This window comes from Oncorhynchus keta, chromosome 32 (genome assembly GCF_023373465.1).
Source record: "Oncorhynchus keta strain PuntledgeMale-10-30-2019 chromosome 32, Oket_V2, whole genome shotgun sequence".
Lineage (NCBI taxonomy): Eukaryota > Metazoa > Chordata > Actinopteri > Salmoniformes > Salmonidae > Oncorhynchus > Oncorhynchus keta.
In genome coordinates this window covers 35,182,831-35,192,830 of record NC_068452.1, presented here as the reverse complement: position 1 = coordinate 35,192,830, position 10,000 = coordinate 35,182,831, and the positions used below count along the sequence as shown (strand labels likewise).

General features: G+C 40.9%; 1 pseudogene across 1 annotated transcript in view; it reads left to right on the top strand.

Moving 5' to 3' along the window:
- LOC118374468 (potassium channel subfamily T member 2-like) overlaps positions 1 to 10,000 on the top strand; it is a 104,871-nt pseudogene that overhangs the window by 73,412 nt on the left and 21,459 nt on the right. The window contains exon 14 of the transcript XR_008088832.1: positions 402 to 510. The product of XR_008088832.1 is annotated as a potassium channel subfamily T member 2-like (transcript). The remainder of the gene's footprint in view (positions 1 to 401; positions 511 to 10,000) is intronic.

Below are 10,000 nucleotides of genomic sequence, written 5' to 3'. Positions count from 1 at the left end.
ATCTCCACAAGGCCACCCTCCTTCTTTTCCTGTCCTCCGCTCTTCTTTCCCTCCTTCACAGATTTCTCTCTCTACCTCTACTATGTTTTTATGAAAATGTAAATGATCAACCTAAGAACTATTTCACAACTATTATTTATCTTCTTATTTTACCCTGGCTCTTATTTTCCTCTCTGCGTTGCCGTTCTTAACAGACTATTTCACACCTGTAACATAATTACGGGAATTTTCCTTTCTGGTGTGGCTATAGCCTGTTAGTTCTGTTGAAAGCTCCATGCCCTAGTTGAAGAGGCTTACCAGGGGGATTGTACATAGAGGAGATACATTCTGTGACTGTGGTGGAGCTACTGGTGCTGCTAATGATTTGAGTCTCTCTCTCTCTACCTCTCTCTCTCTACCAGGATCACCAGACCATTCTAAGAGCCTGGGCGGTGAAAGACTTTGCCCCAAACTGCCCCCTGTATGTCCAGATCCTCAAACCTGAGAACAAGTTCCACGTCAAGTTTGCAGGTCAGAGCATTGAGTGTGGGATTTGTTGGGATGGCTGAGTGTGTGCGTGCATAGTGTGGGGATGTGTGCGTCAGTACGACTATGTGTGTACAGTTGTGTGCCTATGGCTCTTTTTATGCATAACGGGGCCAATGTGTGACATTGGGATAAATATTTTCAAATTGTTTAAAAAAAATAATAATGTAGTTCCACATTTGTACTTAGAGGAATAAGCGGTAATATATGCAACATGGCCCATAACTCCACCTATTCAACAACATAGACCTATAGGACTATACCTCCTTTAAGCAGGGTTCATACACACATTGGCAAGTCAAATTCAAGAGCTTTCAGGGACTTTTTCAAGTACTTAATTGTAATTTTCATGGACCTCAATGTTATACGATTGTATATGTTATACAATTGTACTTATAGGGCCTAATATAGGACCCTCCTTCCCCCAAAAAAGCTATCAAAAAGTGTCAATAAAGTAGACCATTACCACTAAAAATAATGCATTTTTTAGGCCTTGCAAATGCATTGGTATTCAAATGATTATGACATTATAAAATGTGTGAGAATAATGTGGACATTGCCTGACTAAATAGATTGGATGCATGGCGACTTTTCTGTAGCCTATGTGGCCGACACAGGCACACATAATAAAGCCATGAATAGATGTAGCATTACAATGTCACCACCTCTTTTTTTATACTGACCAAGTAACAAATACCCAGGTTCCTTTTTTAATGGAAGGATTTGTATGTATGGTCAAGTTGAAGAGAACAACAGATGTTGTCGTCATCATAATAACATGGTTTTACAGCAACAGAGTAGTGCAGCGCAACACCCTTTCATTGAAGTGGCCAAACCAAAGTGACCACATCTCTCACTAAACTGATCAAAAATGAAATACAGATAATGAATTATGAGGGAGCAGGAGAACTTATAAATTGACAAGGACTTTTCATACACCAATCTGAGGAAATGTCAGATTTTCAAAAAAAACATATTTAAAAAAACAAACATCAGAAAACATTCCCTTGATGCTTTCTCTGTTAAATCTAACAAGACCCTGCTGTGAATCAAGCAGACAACTACAGATGATCAACATCAATTCGCTAGGGATATTAGATCTCATGCCAAATTGAGTCAGAAGCTTTTTTGAAATCAACAAAGCATGAGAAGACTTTGCCTTTTGTTTTGGTTTGTTTGTTTGTCAATTAGGGTGTGCAGGGTGAATACGTGGTCTGTCGTATGGTAATTTGGTAAAAAGCCAATTTGACATTTGCTCATTACATTGTTTTCACTGAGGAAATGTACAAGTCTGCTGTTAATGATAATGCAGAGGATTTCCCCAAGGTTGCTGTTGACGCGTATCCCACGATAGTTATTAGGGTCAAATTTTCCTTTACTTTTTTAAAATGGGGTGATATTGCAGAAGATGCCAAAGCTGAGTTTGATGTTAAAGAGTTTAAGAAAACTAATTGAAATTTGTGGTCTGAATATTTTATCATTTCATGTAGGTCAACACCACAGGCCTTTTTGGGTCGGAGGGTTTGTATTTTGTCTTGTAGTTCATTGTAGCTCTCTCTAACTCTGTCTCTCTCACCAATATCGCACTTCTGTAATTTCATCCTCCGGAACTTCAAACTCAATCCTATTTCCCTGCCTTCGTCTCAATTAATGATTAATATTTTATCCCATTACATTAGTCAAGGAAATCCAGTTTCTGCCTGCCTAATATGCTTGCCGTATGCAGGGAGTCATCTATCGGCACTGCCTTACCTTTTAACAGTCTGAATTCCATCGGAATGCATGGGTTTGTTATTAGTTTAGGCTGGGGCGTTACCAAGGAGATGGAATAGCATGAAGCTGCCTTTTCTATTCTCCTATGGCTGCCTCTCTTCTTCTTCTGAGGAAGAGTAAGAAGGATCTGACCAATATGCAGCGTGGTAACTGTTCGTCATAATTTATTGACTGAACACACAAAACAAAGTAACAAAGTGAATTGGAAGAAACGAAACAGTTCTGTAAGGTGACATACACTAAACAGAAAACAATCACCCACAACCAAAATGGGGAAAACAGGCTACCTAAGTATGATTCTCAATCAGAGACAACGATCGACAGCTGCCTCTGATTGAGAACCATACCAGGCCAAACACAGAAATACAACATAGAAAAAATAACATAGACTACCCACCCCAACTCACACCCTGACCAAACTAACACAAAGACATAAAATAAGAACTAAGGTCAGAACGTGACACCTCTACTGTGCTGCTTCTCCAGTCACGTACCCGTCCTGGAGGTCTGAGGAGAGCTCTGTGGCGAGGTGATTTCTGATTGGTGCTGTAGGGCAGAATGCTGAATGTTATGGTATCGGCTAGCCAAAATGACCTTGTCCAAGGCAAATGCGGATGTTTGAGGGGTACTTGAAATGTCTCATTTGCATATCTTTGATGTGATTGGGGAAGGACTGCAGTACTGTGGGAACTAAATCAAACATTTTTTTGTGCAAGGTTTTGATTCCTTTCATCGTGTTTCTTCGTACATTTTCTTTTCAGATAAATAAATTCAGTTGTGAAAAGAAATGTTGAATGTCTTCCAGTCTGGCTCTTTTAGTATTAAGTGGAGGAATGTGTCATAGATAGAAAACCTACTAGTGCTTCTACAGTTAGCTTGCATATGGGATACTAGCTACATTGAATAGAGCTGAAATGCTACCTGAATCACAATGAAGACAACATCACAGAGAGGAATGGTTTCGCAACATTTCAATTTATCCCCAAAATAAATTAATAAATGCATTTGAGTCAATTTAACAGACACAGCCAATCTCTTCATATCAACACAATAAAGCCACTACTTAATACAGTGTTCTTCCTGTCAGTGGTCAAGTAACCAGAGTGGAGGAAACTGGAGGAACCAATTGGTGCAACAATGGGCTTTCAGTGGCGTGGACAGGCACGTTGTAACAGGGTGCTGAATTCCCTCGTTAAGTGCCAGTGTGGGTGGCACTAATGAGACGCAGTGGAGACTTGATTTGATCCCCACAAATAGCTTAACAACTGACTAATGTCTATTATATTAGATCATATACACTGAGTGTACAAAACATTAGGAACACCTTCCTAATATTGAGTCTTTTGACCTCAGAACAGCCTCAATTCATTGGGGCATGGACTCAGTCCATGGTGATGCTGGCCCATGTTGACTCCAATGCTTACCACAGTTGTGTCAAGTTGGCTGGATGTCCTTTGGATGGTGGACCATTCTTGATACACAGGAAACTGTGAAAAAAAGTGTGAAAAAATTCAGCAGCATTGCAGTTTTTGACTCAAACCGGTGTGCATGGCACCTACTACCATACCCCGTTCAAAGGCACTTAAACCTTTTGTCTTGCCCATTCACCCTCTGAATGGCCCACATACACAATACATGTCTCAAGGCTTAACAATCCTTATTTAACCTGTCTCCTTCCCTTCATCGACACTGATTGAAGTGGATTTAACAAGTGACGTCAAAAAGGGATCGTAGCTTTCACCTGGATTCATCTGGTCAGTCGATGTCATGGAAAGAGCAGGTGTTCCTAATGTTTTTTTTACACTCAGTGTATGTTGGGATGGCTCTATGCAGAGAGGCAGAGAGAGGAGACTACCACTCAAGTTCTCTCTCTCTGTGTGGGAAGGATCAGAGTGGGTTTATACGAATCAGAATTGGCTTGTGGGTTGACTGGGTTGCATGGTGTTGATTTTCCCTGACCAAATGTTGAACAACAATGACCTGGTGTGTTTCTGGTGGGCTGAGCTATATTAGCCTGGTCAATAGCCTGGTCACTTACACATACCATCACACAATAACTGCATGCTGATTTAATTAGGGTTGCTGTTTGGGCAGACCTGCAGTAATTACTATCTGCTGCCAGCGTGGGAGTTTACCTCGCACAGAGACACACACAGAGACACACACATACACATTTAGCACACACAGAGACACACACACGTCCTTCACACACACACACCTCTCACACACACGCTGACCAACCCTCATTACCAAATGTATTTAACATTGTCTGTGCTTAAACTGGAACATAGTGGATGCACAGTAACATGCAATACATGACTCCAGAGCTTTGGCTCTGCGCTTCACAGCACTGTATGGGTTTTGACAGACAGCTGTTCTGAACTTGAGCATCTGTAAATTACAATGAATCTATGTATTTTGAAAGATGAGACGTTGAGGATTGTAATAATTACCACTTTGACGTCATCGAAGCCAAATGTCCAAATGTGCACTTCACAAAAAACTCATGTCAAATACAGTGTCGATGTTTCTGATCACTATGTTTGATGTACAGTTACACTATGAGATGGTGTTCTACCCTGGGTTGCCCTGAACAGACTGAACCTGTTTGTTCTATTATGATGAACATTCTCCGCATCTGAATGAACTCGTGACTCGGTTCTTTGCACACCGTACGACCTGCTTTTCTAATAGCATTGTGAAAGCCTCACACCGTAAGATTGTATTTTATAATTTAGCTGGTCATGTTGGCAATAGAACAAGCTTTCAAATCATGCCCACCTGACCCAGATTGTGATTTATAATGGACCGTTTCTGGTTGCGTGAACAACAACAGTAGTTGTGTAAAGGCAGGGATGCAGAGCTGTGTTCCAACGTGCTCTATTTCCTCAACGACACTGCTAGGAGAACTAAAGTAAAACACCTTATAGTTGAAGACTCTTTGAGTGCATTGAAATGACTTGGGAACTGTGCCCACACTGGAGGGGTGTGTGGCCACTTGAAGACACCAGCTAGTCCTCTCACTCAAACCCTTGTCATATTTTTGTGTTATGTTGCACCAACCCCACATTTTCCAGAAATATTCTTATGATGTTACTGAATGTATCCAGAGTTTATTATTCATTATTGACAAAGGCTGTGAAAAGTATAGTTAACGTAAAATGCACATAAAATCAACAGTGTAAAGTTTGGATTTATTCAGTCTTGTGTCAGGTGAACTAAACTCAGCACATGTCCCTTTTTCAGGACCCTGCCTTTTAAAGATAATTTGTAAATATCCAAATAACTTCACAGATCTTCATTGTTTAAATACCGTTTCCCATGCTTGTTCAATGAACCATAAACAATGAATGAACATGCACCTGTGGAACAGTCGTTAAGACACTAACAGCTTACAGAAGGTAGGCAATTAAGGTCACAGTTATGAAAACTTAGGACACTAAAGAGGCCTTTCTACTGACTCTGAAAAACACCAAAAGAAAGATGCCCAGGGTCCCTGCTCATCTGCGTGAATGTGCCTTAGGCATGCTGCAAGGAGGCATGAGGACTGCAGATGTGGCCAGGGCAATAAATTGCAATGTCCGTACTGTGAGACGCCTAAGACAGCGCTACAGGGGGACAGGATGGACAGCTGATCGTCCTCGCAGTGGCAGACCACGTGTAACACCTGCACAGGATTGGTACATCCGAACATCAAACCTGCGAGACAGGTACAGGATGGCAACAACAACTGCCCGAGTTACACCAGGAACACACAATCCCTCCATCAGTGCTCAAACTGTCCGCAATAGGCTGAGAGAGGCTGGACTGAGGGCTTCTAGGACTGTTGTAAGGCAGGTCCTCACCAGACATCACCGGCAACAACATCGCCTATGGGCACAAACTCACCATCGCTGGACCAGACAGGGCTGGCAAGAAGTGCTCTATACTGACGAGTCGCGGTTTGTCTCACCAGGGGTGATGTTCAGATTCGCGTTTATCGTCAAAGGAATGAGCGTTACACCGAGGCCTGTACTCTGGAGCGGGATCAATTTGGAGGTGGAGGGTCCGTCATGGTCTGGGGCTGTGTGTCACAGCATCATCGGACTGAGCTTGTTGTCATTGCAGGCAATCTCAACGCTGTGCATTACAGGGAAGACATCCTCCTCCCTCATGTGGTACCCCTCCTGCTTGCTCATGCTGACATGACCTTCCAGCATGACAATACCACCAGCCATACTGTTCGTTCTGTGAGTGATTTCCTGCAAGACAGGAATGTCAGTGTTCTGCCATGGCCAGCAAAGAGCCCGGATCTCAATCCCATTGAACACGTCTGGGACCTGTTGGATTGGAGGGTGAGGGCTAGAGCCATTCACCCCAGAAATGTCCGGGAACATACAGGTGCCTTGGTGGAAGAGTGGGGTAACATCTCACAGCAAGAACTGGCAAATCTGATGCAGTCCATGAGGAGGAGATGCACTGCAGTACTTAATGCAGCTGTTGGCCACACCATATTCTTATTTTCAGTGGGTGAACTGCCTTGTTCAGGGGCAGAACGACAGATCTGACTGTTACTTTTGATTTTGACCCCGCCTTTGTTCAGGGACACATTATTCCATTTCTGTTAGTCACATGTCTGCGGAACTTGTTCAGTTTATGTCTCAGTTGTTGAATCTTGTTATGTTCATACAAATATTTACACATGTTAAGTTTGCTGAAAATAAACACAGTTGACAGTGAGAGGACGTTTCTTTTATTGCTGAGTTTATCATGTCCTCACTTTTAGTCTAATAATTTTCCCATAATCTCCAAACTGTTCCGTTTTCATTTCTGTCATGGTATGCATATGCTTTCCATATTGTATTCTGTAAGAAACATTTCAATGTAGCCCTATCCATATAGGTCAATTCCCACGAGTTTAAGGGATTTCAATAATGATGATGGAAATAATAATAAGAATATATTGTATTTATATAGTGATTTTCAAGGACCCAAAGTCACTTTACATAAATTAAAACAAGAATAAAAAATCTAAACCAATACCATACTAACCAGAAGTAGGTCTCAAGGTAGTGGTAGGCCATGGTGAAGAGGTGGGTATTTAGGTGGAACTGAAAGATGGTGAAGACTCCATCAGGGATGGTTGTAGACTTCCAGAGCCTCAGCACAACCCTGGAGAAGGCCCTGTCGCAGAAGCTCTGGAACTTGGGAAGACGAGGTGACCTGTTGTGATCAGTTCCAGGCATAAGTGACATAAACTCAGTCGGGGTCTCAATTGACTATTCTGAGTAAGCTAACCATTTTTAGAGTGGTAGTTAGTCTAGCCAGATATCTAAACTTGTTGTAGTCGTGGTCAAATACCGACTGGGCACACAGGGCACGTGCCCAGAGGCCCTGACCTCCAGTGGCCCCCATTGATTTTGTTAGTTAATCTCACTCAGATATCATATATAATATAACATATTAACTTAAGTCATTACAAAATGTGTAAAATTGCAGGAAAATAGCTTTAAAACTGCAAACATGTCTCTCCAACTCATGACAAAAATGTTAGAATTGCAGTAAATTTGCTGTAAAACTGCAAAACAAATGATCTATGCCCCATGGTAACATTTGTGGAATTGCATAAAATGTTTTATAAAATTGCAAAGTTTTACTTTAAAACATACATTTCTCTCCACCATTAAGAGAGGGGCCACCAAAATGTTTTGTTGTGAGGTGGGGGGCCCAAAAGGCTTGATCTGAGTCATTTTGTTCTGTTCTCTGCTGTAGCAGCATTGATAGGAACATAAGGCTAGCAGGGTACTGATGATTTGATTCCAAAACATTAAGCTGTCATGATTCATTACACAGAATACTACAGTACTTCATATAACATTCTGTAGAAAACTGTATTATACTGTAGAATACTATACTACACACTGTAGTATACCTCAATCATGTATAGTACTTACTATAGAATGTTGTAGTATACTGTAGAATACTATAGTAAATAGTAGAGTATACTACAGACCACAAAAACACTACAGTAATTACTATAATATAAACCAACGTTTTTTTCTTACTACAGAATTTATACTATAGTAAATTAAATATTACAGTATACTACAGTCATATCTGCAAAACTATAGTAAATACTAGAGTATTCACTGTAGTATTTACTATAGTGAATACCACAGTGAAGTGTGCAAAAACACTACAGTGAATACAATTTGTTTTTCATTTGGGTACATATTATGGTCCAAACATTCTTTCTATCCCACTATGCCTGTAATTTATACAAATATTATCATCATCAACAACATTTTCCTCTCTGTTGCTGAGTCTAATGGAAGTAAAGCTGCTAGACAGAAAGGACCTGTGTCTCATTGCTTTTATGTGTTTACTAGCTACTAACCGTCTCCTGAGGCACGAGAGGCGGGGCTGGACAATTCTAGCTACCAAAGTTTCTGTCGACAATCAATATGCAAAGCACATCTGGGCATCTAAGGCCAAGATCTCATTTGTACCAAACACTGTACCCCTAATAATATTTGTCCACTGATTACAGCATATGATGTAATCAAGAATTACACAGCAGGGAAAGTGACTGCTCCCTGAGCCTCATTTTATTGGTCATAACTCTATATTGTTTTTTTGTCACAAAGAGATGAGAGAGAAGGTAGCAGAAAAACCAGAGAAACAGACAAGGCAGGAGCAGTGAAGGTGGAGTGATGGGTGTTATCTATGTTTGTTCAGGCTGGTTCCGTTTTCTCCCTCCTTCCCAGGCCTTTGCTAAGTGTGTGAGAGTGTGAAAGGTCCTTTAATTAGACACTGCACTGCAGGGGTGTTGCCAGGTCCCCTTAACCCCAAAATAAGATATAGAGCAAAGAAATACAAAAACAACCCAGAATGTAAACTGAAGTGGTAAAAACAACCCAGAATATAAACTGAAGTGGTAAAAACAACCCAGAATATAAACTGAAGTGGTAAAAACAACCCAGAATATAAACTGAAGTGGTAAAAACAACCCAGAATATAAACTGAAGTGGTAAAAACAACCCAGAATATAAACTGAAGTGGTAAAAACAACCCAGAATGTCAACTGAAGTGGTAAAAACAACCCAGAATGTAAACTGAAGTGGTAAAAACAACCCAGAATGTCAACTGGAGTGGTAAAAACAACCCAGAATGTCAACTGAAGTGGTAAAAACAACCCAGAATGTCAACTGGAGTGGTAAAAACAACCCAGAATGTCAACTGAAGTGGCAAAAACAACCCAGAATGTAAATTGAAGGGATAAAAAGAGACAATGCCCTAAGGAGGAGAAGAGAAAATAATCTGACATGACAAGGAGTTTGTTGACTGTCTATTTGACGAATGTATATCTCTGCTAATTGCATCATGTTGTGTTGTCAAGTAAGTGCCATTGAGTTAATAATAGATTAAATCATAGTGTAAATTCACCTGATGCAGCCTACTTGATGGAGGGAGGGAGGGAGCATCTGGGTGAATTATGTTGAGATTAATGAAGATGTTTTAATTCCATCAGATTTAATTAGTGTTCTGCATAAACCACAGCATTTACACTTAGCTAACAGGTCAGACTTCATCTCAGCCTCTGACTGAGATATCAATTACCACAGCCTTTGGGATGCACCTGCACTAATAAGGTGGCTTTAGGGGCTGACAAAAATCCATACACACACATTCTAGATGCCACACACACAGGCACATATGCACA